An 8685-nucleotide genomic window follows, 5' to 3' on the forward strand; every position below is an offset into this window, starting at 1 on the left:
AAGATAAAAATATTTTTCGATAAATATTTTTAAGGCTTGTTAATATGATTAAATATGATTAAAATTTTCTAAAAATTTTGGAGTCCAAATTATTTTACGAGACGAGCTCGATTTTATCCAGGGAGCCGGTTTTGGTTAAACGAATGACTTCTGAAGGCCCAAAAATATTATTTTTGAAAAGAAATTTTGGTAAACTTTTATTTTTCAATTAAATAGGTCATAATGAGCTTAATTTACCTAATATTAGTGGGCCTAATTACACCTAAACACAAAGTCCAAAACCCTAACCCATTAAACACTTGAATTTCAAAATTTATAAATAACAAAAGGGAATAAGAGAATTTATGCCTTTTCACGAGCTTGTGGGCTCCGAACATAGGGTTCTTGGTCTTATAGTTGCCAGGGAGCTCGGGCTGGGCAAGTAGCTTGGACAGAAAGCCAATCGGGCAATTGGGAGAAGAGGGGAGGCTAATTAAAAATACCGGTCTTTCCATCCCTTCAAGAATGAAGGGATGTCATCAAGGAACCGGTTGTTAACTCGAGCAGTCGGAGAGAAAGCACTATAGATAAAACGACAGACGAAGTATTAGTAGAGAATGAGGTGGTTAATCAAGAGGATGTTCATTTTAAATAGTACTAAGGTCGAAGCCATAATGCGAAAAAGAATCAGAGTGAAGTTGGTTTAGAAGGGCCCCGAGAAAGCGAGTCACCTTGAGGTATAAAGGAAGATTGGGGAACCGGAGACCACTACGGACTTTTTCTCAGAATAAAGTATAGAATCCCTCTTGGGACTGATTAGTCCAGTCCGAAGGACCAAGAATGATAAGGGAATAGGTAGAAAAGATGGACCCGAGGACTCGGAGTGGCAATGCTCCACTAACGTTCCTTGTTTTCAAGTGTGCGAATCATCAAGCTCAGGCTCCCTCCACCCGGCAGCTAGCGCTCACAGAGAAGAAACATTTCTCTGCACAGAAACTTGTCCACCCGAGTCGAGTCACCCAATTTTACCAGGGCTTCGTCATTGAAAATAAAACGTGGATACTTAATCGAGCATTAAGAATGCTCAAGTATGTTTACAAGAATTTTCTAAAACACTGCTTGAAGAAGCAAATACAATTAAATTTGTATTAAAATTACACATGTTAAAATTGCTCGTCCAATTCTCAATTTGCCTATCATTTGATGGTCACCATGACCTGTCTCATGTCCTGATTTTTCTGAGTTGAACAAGGCATGAAAGAAAGAGGGAGCTGAAGAAATTTAATAGTATGCATACTATCATGCTCTCATACAAAGAAAGGAAAAGATGGTAAACTCGATGCTACTCTTAGGGTGATGCTCTAATGTTCATCCAATTGCATACAATGGGCCGTGTCTCATTTTTCATGTGGTGTTATGCATTGGACAACATGAAAAATCATACATGGCATATTGTAAGTCACTGGATGGACCCTGAGTAACCTGAAAAGGATGAGTAAAACACTGTTGTAAGTAACTACCCTGTACAATACGGTCGAACCACGAAAGAATACCATTTCTACAAGAAAATGGCATCTGAAAATGGCATCTCAGTCATCAACTTTTTAAGCAGAAAACAATCAACACGATTTTTGTACAAGAATGAGATCGATGTTATCATTTATAGTCACGAAACCTGTCAGAAGATTCCTCAAAGATGTGACTATTTGCAGAAGACATGGAGGGTCGAAGAAGCAGTAAGTTTTGGGGAAATATCGGCTCCAGTGTAAGAGAATTAACCTTTACATAAAGGTAGTGTTAAATGGTCTGATGAATGTGATTCACATTATTCTACATATGCAGGTATCGAATTCTTCCTCATCCGAGTCACTCGTGTCACTGCAAGAAGCAAAGATCTACCAAACATTAGAAGATTAAATATAATAAGAGTCTGTGGCTAAGTTCTATACAGTCGATTATTGTTCACCAACTCTAGCAAATTGTCACTAATAAGAAGTATTTTGACGTGTCAGAGGAAAATTGAATTGCAGCACATATGACACTAACATAAATTATTATTAACACTTAACAATCTGCAAACCCTCGATTACAGCAGTTTAACATCAGATCCAAACATTGTTTCTTTTAAGGAAAAACAAAATAAGAGGAACATTTAAAGATCCGCGCAGTCCACGAATTTTTCATTCATTTGAACCAGCAAGATCAAAATTTTCAGAAATTATCGATAAGGGCAGGAATTTCTTGTCTAGTCCGAGTTTGTGCAAACTGTGGCTCGTTTGATGCGAAAGAAGAACATATTCTTTACATGTCTTTGATTTAGTTCATCTAAGTTACATTGGTGTCATCTTTTAAATAAAACTCCAAGAATTCAGAATCCTTGATGAAGCCTTTCGTCAATTTATGTGAGCTGGATATTAAACCATGCCCTCATAAAACATGTAACTGCAGTTTCCCGTGCATAGTTGTATTGAAAGTTGAAACTAGCACCATTCAGCTACACATGTTTACAAATGTCTAACGTTCAATGCAATGAAGTTAACCATAGGGGTGGGACTTATCTTCAGTTTAAGGAGGGGTATTTGCACTGGTCGTGAATCTGTTTTTGACAATAAACCCCCTAATTACATAAAAACTCCGAAACTAAATATCATTTAAAACATAGTAGGTTATTATACTCCCTCCCAACAGAACAAATAATCGGTCTACATTCTAGGCTTCTAGCATGTCCAATTGTTCTTCGGATACAAGCCCCTCTATTTAGTCAAATGACACATCTAATGCATTCCTAAATAGAATTCAACCACCAATTATGAAGAACAATATTGAATAAACTAAGAGAACTGCTTAGAAGAAAACGAGTCATCGAATAATTAGAAGAGTTCGGATTTAAAAAGATCGCATGAAGCATATTTTTATTGAAAGCGATTGCGATATACAAGGGAGGGTACTAGGCCAAGACCTCATGCCTCCTAAAGCCCACAACACGCATTCCAACACAATTTTATGTATGAATATGACAAGATGACCACAGCAATAAATTCAACCATGACAATCAAAATTCAACAAATTTCACAATCGTACGACTTGAAAAGGGCAGAAAGACCATATTACCTTGGTTGAAACACAAAGATTTCTGCAAGTTTGGATCCATTCCTATCTAGCCACTGAACTTTCCTCCTAGGCTTTTCACATTTCTTAGATGGCAACAATGTCTGAGTTTCGTCATCCCCATCACACTTCACCCCATTCAAAACAGCCTTTGGACACTTCAAACTACTCAAAATCTTGCCATTTGATTCACTCTCCACACCTTTAAAATTCACATCCATCGAGGAAAAAAGAACTACACTATCAAAATCCCAAAGATTTCAATGCATATATAGAGAGAGATTTTATGGCCGACCAATTACAAATTCACAAAATTTATCGAAACCCAATCGTCAAAAAACAGTAATTCAGCGTCCCAATTAACAAAAAATCTGATCTTTCAAGCAGAATTGCAGGAAAACAATTGGCTGTTCTCACTAAACCAAGAAAGCTCAACGCATGGTTTTAACCAAGGCAACAACAAGATGCCAATACAGCTTATCGATCAATACGAAGGGTGGAAATTGCTTAGCTTTCGATGACCAACAATGAAAACGATTCTTGAAACGAAAAGAATAAAGACCCTGAGATTGCAAGAATACCAACAAATGTAACAGGATAATCGCATAAAAATTTCTGGGTTTTTTCCCTCTGAAAAGGGATTTTTGGTAAGTTACAGGTAATTTTTTCTCATAATGGGGAAAAACACCCCTGAAATCGAGGGATTAGATTTGAAGAACTGAGTTTCTTTATCGATGAAGACAAGCATTTAAGACGCATTGATTTAAGATTGGCGTTAACGCATGTTATGAAATCCAACGGCTGAAATCTGATGGTCAGCTTCGATTAGTTAATGTCGTTCTCGTTGAAGATATTGTATATATCTTTTAATATTATATATATATTATAATGTTTGATTCGTTTGATTTGGTCTTGAGCTTTATCTTCACATGGAATGTCTAATTTCATACCTATGTATTACTGTTCATATACATATACATACATATGTATATGTATATATTATTTTATTATACTAGAGCACACTATAGAAAGTGCCTTGAAAGCTAATTTGGTGAAGCCTGATATGAGATCACAATTATGCCATTTCATAAATTTTTAACAAAACATAGCATATATTGATTTTCATGTAAATTACATATCATTTCTCTTTACAGAAACTCTTGTGAAACAATCTCACATATTTTAATTTCACTTTGCGCAAAAATTCATGTGAAACGAATCTTCAACTCGATCTTTGAAAATTATTATTTCTTACGTTTAAAATATTATTTTCCACTGCATAAGTTTCATTAACAACATATCGACGGAGAGAAACAAAATTTAAAACTATAGGCACTAAGAAATGTACTTCTTGGTTTTTCAACCAATATACACATATCTCACATAAACTATAACAACCTTGAGGTCATTTATCTATACAATATGTACATACAGAAAAAAAATTTGTCAAAATATAATTCTCTCTAATTGAATAAAGGTTGTTTCACATAATGATGACATAAATCCAATGACCACAACTTGGCTTGTTGAGCAACAGTTCCACCAAATTTCTAAGAGACTATTAATACAATGATGTGATGCATAACGCTACAGACAATGAATTACAAAACATTAAGTTCAAGCAGCATACTCTCTGGGACTGAGGTTCTAAAAATGGTTAGTTAAAACTGATATGTGACAATAAAACTGTATCTCAAGTATTTGAAACTATACTATGCATCCCCCCCTCCCCTCCCCTCCCACCCCACATATTACATTGAATCTCCTGAAAGACTTTAGTAGAAGAAACTGATGAACCTCAAACACAAAAGCATAAAGTTTCCCTTCAGATTTCAGTGACCAATCCACTTGAAATTTCCTGCCGAAACGTTAGAATTAGAAAGTACGGTATACTGCTAAGTCATTACACGTCCAGGCTAAAACACAACCGAGTTTTCAAGGTTATTGTTTTATAGTTACTCCTGAATACCATACAAGAGATGGGACTGGTGTGATGAGATTGAATTTTCAAATCTAGATCAGAGTTCCAATCAGAAACGACTCAAGGATTTACAAGGGCAGTTTAATGTGTTTTCTGTAGTTGGAAACTTGCACCCCACTGTTGTAAGTCTTACCCTGATTCTAGTCCCCTGAAAAGGCTTGCAACACGTTGAAGTGATCGATCACTGATAAAAAATTCATAATGCAATTGTGCTTACCAATGATGATATATGAAGTGATTTCGCAACATGATTCCAAGACAGAACAATAATATGAACTATGTTTTACACTAGGAAATATATTAAGCTAAATTCTCTATTCAGCAAAAGAAAAACAATAACACTCTCTTCATGCAGCAGAAAAACAACGCTTTTATGTGTTACTTAAAGCTGACAAGGATGAAGTCGTTTAGCAACATGGTGCCAAGAAAGAATAACAAGAACTTCATTTCACTCCAGAAAAAAACGCTAAGCTAAATTCTCTAATCTGCAACCAAAAATCACTAACAGTATCTACCTGTAGTAGAAATAAAACTCTTGTCTTTGTTGCTCAAAACTTACAAGGATCAAGCATCAAAGTTTAGTGTCAGAACTTGAACAGGAAAAAAAACCAAAACCACTCATTCAATCTCAAATTCAGGAAGCGGATGCATCAGCATTGATTCCGATCTCAGCTCATGCAGCAAAGATCCACCTGCCTCACCGCACCTAATGTTTCTACATCGATGCAACAAGCTAAACAGCACCATGCTAAAGATCATTATAACAATTACATGCCCAACGAATAACAAATTCACCAATGCCACGCCCCTCAACCGATCATCCTCGAGTTCACATTTTACATCAATACCCCCATCGGGCAATGCTACCCCTGAAATCTTGGCACACCCTTTTACAGAAAACACATCAGTGTACAATGATAGCCCCACTTGCAAAACCCAACTCCCCTTCAAAACCAAGCCACAGGACAGCAAAAACTCAGCAAAAAAAGCAGTTGGATTGACAAACAAATAAATGAAACATCCAGCACAAAAAATAGTCAAACCACCCAAAATTCCATACATCACACCTCCGAGGCCAACGATCCCCCTACCATTCATGTAAAACTCAATAAGAAATGCAATTGCAGCATATAAAAAGACAAAATCCTCAGGAACTGAATAAAGATCCGAAATTTCTCTCAGAATGATCAAACCCAAGAGAGCCCAAAAGATGAAAATCACAAAAGACTGCTGCAAGAACGAGAATCTAAAAGTGGGGCTGCCTGAAAATGCTAAAAAGATTAAAATTTGAGATAAAGAGGCAATTGGGAGGGCTACAAGAAGAGCGTACAAATCAAGGTTCTTCCACCTGGCTTCTGCAAAATACCAAATTCGAGATCTGTAGAGCGATGGGTTGTTAAGATAAAGAGACGAAGAACATAGTAAACGGCGTATTCCCAGTGGGCACAAGAAGAGCGCTGCTGTGAAGTGGGTTGCCATGGATGCCATTTTCTTGAGACTGTTTGTTTTCCTCGTACAAAGCTAAAGCTAAATGAGTTTCGATCGAGGAATTGCGACTTTTTTCAGAGGGAATTGAATGAATCCATGTTTAATTTGATCCCTTGAAGAGCTTCGAATTGTTGGAGGGTGGGTGAACGGTTGACTTGTATTATCGCACGCACGCGCATGCATAGCCGTAGGCGTCCCTCGAAGTAACAAAATCCAAAGCCTGCAAATTGGGATATTTCGGGTTTTTATCTTCTACTATACTTGGTTGATATATCATTTTATTGAAATAATTAGACTCTCTTGGAATAATAAATTATTTTATTCGATCAGTTTGATTTAACCAAATTTTTGTACGCATGTGCGTGTTTCATTTGGATCAGGACTGTAGATTTTGATGAAGTGATTGTAAATTATATAATTAACAAACAAGGAGTGTTTGATTGATTAAATTTGTTTGTTTCTGCTTATATTTCCATCTTCGAGATTAAGTTCTTGTCGAAGCAACTCAAAGTTCCACAGGATTGTGAAATTCAAGAGGTTTCAATTCGGTTCGAAGTAGTGGGGTGTATTCAATTCAGAGTTTTGATGACTTTTAATGATTTTTTCAAATGATAGACTTTTATAGATTTGATATATTTTTATTGACTTCTACAGAATCTCACATATTTATAAACAGATTTACATGTATTCATGTAGACTTTTTTACAAGATTTGTATAGACTTTTGTGAAATTTTTTTTTATAGAATTTTATAAATTTTGTAATTAATTATAACATATTCTTTTTTTTATTAATTTCTTTGAACCAATAATTAATTGACATAAATAACATATTCAGTTTTAAATAGTTTTTCAATTTTTATATTAATAAATAAATTTACTTATTTAAAATTTAAATCATTTAATCCTTACATGTGTATATATGTGGGTTTGTATGCATGTTTGTAAAATTTTAAAATACATCAATTGATTAATTCGTAACCTTGTTTTGAATTGATAATATACATGTGAAAAAAATATTATTTAGTATTGTGTGGATATAATTTTTATAAAAATATCATAGCTTATGTATTAATTGAAAATGCTAAAAAGAATTTTAAAAATCATGGTTGTTGCGAAGATATTCAATTATTAAGAATTAAGCGACATTTTTTTAGATCATCTTTTATTATTATTGAATGTAGGGGTGTTCAAACTTCGGATAAAATCGAAAAAACAAAAAATCTAAATCGAAAAAACCGAACACAGAATCGAACCGAAAATCGAATTTTATAATTCGGATATAAATGTTAAAACCGAAATTTATTTGGTTCGGTTTCGGATTATATATGTCAAAATCGAACAGACCGAAAAAACCGAAATTTCATTAAATTAATAATTTTGTTTTTATTATATTTTTTTTGAGATAATATCAGTGAATGATAAATTATTTTGAATAAGATTTAGTTGATTGTTGTTTATGTAATTCATTTAGACTTTATATTTAAATGTTTTACTAAGAAATCATGTAAAAAGATAACATATTATACTTTACAATATATTTATCTTATTAATTTAAATAATTGTATCAAAACCGAAATAACAGACCGAAATAACCGAACCATTTCGGTAGAAAATCGAACCAAAGAAAAATGGTTCGGATATCGGATTATATATTTACAAAACCGAAAAATAAAAAAATCGAAAACCGAACCGAACCGACCAATGAACACTCCTAATTCAATGTTACATTAATTTGTATAAATCATAAATTCGATTACTACATGGATGAACCTAATCCGGAATATGAACCATAAAAGAAAATACCTATTAAACCAATCACAAGAATAGCAGTTACAGTACCTATTATCCAAAGAGGAATTTTTCCAGTAGTATCGGCCATTTACTCCACTTCCCTCCAAAAGGAATCCCACATTCCCTCCGTATGGAGCCACCTTCTTCACCCCGGCATGCCATCTCCTACCAAAAGTAGGGAATAAAATCACAAAATTAATTCTAAAATTCAAAATTTTCTATGATATTAAAATAAAAAATTATTAAATGAACAATCAGCCAAAAAATAAAAAAATTTGAAAAAAAAATATGAAAATATATATGGAGATACATTTCGAAATTTTGAGAGAGCAACAAA

General features: G+C 34.3%; 2 long non-coding RNA genes across 2 annotated transcripts; both read right to left on the bottom strand.

Annotated features, from left to right (window-relative positions):
- Nucleotides 1-1376: 1376 nt before the first annotated feature.
- On the bottom strand, nucleotides 1377-4017 carry LOC140963475 (uncharacterized). The gene is made up of 2 exons (XR_012172692.1): nucleotides 3091-4017; nucleotides 1377-1857 (listed from the first exon to the last, which is right to left on the bottom strand). It is a non-coding gene; the product is annotated as an uncharacterized lncRNA (long non-coding RNA).
- Nucleotides 4018-5275: 1258 nt separating this feature from the next.
- On the bottom strand, nucleotides 5276-6794 carry LOC140963481 (uncharacterized). Its single transcript, XR_012172693.1, has 2 exons — nucleotides 5687-6794; nucleotides 5276-5579 (listed from the first exon to the last, which is right to left on the bottom strand). It is a non-coding gene; the product is annotated as an uncharacterized lncRNA (long non-coding RNA).
- Between the last annotated feature and the right edge of the window lie 1891 nt (nucleotides 6795-8685).

This window comes from Primulina huaijiensis, chromosome 2 (assembly GCF_012295235.1).
Source record: "Primulina huaijiensis isolate GDHJ02 chromosome 2, ASM1229523v2, whole genome shotgun sequence".
Classification (NCBI taxonomy): Eukaryota; Viridiplantae; Streptophyta; class Magnoliopsida; order Lamiales; family Gesneriaceae; genus Primulina; species Primulina huaijiensis.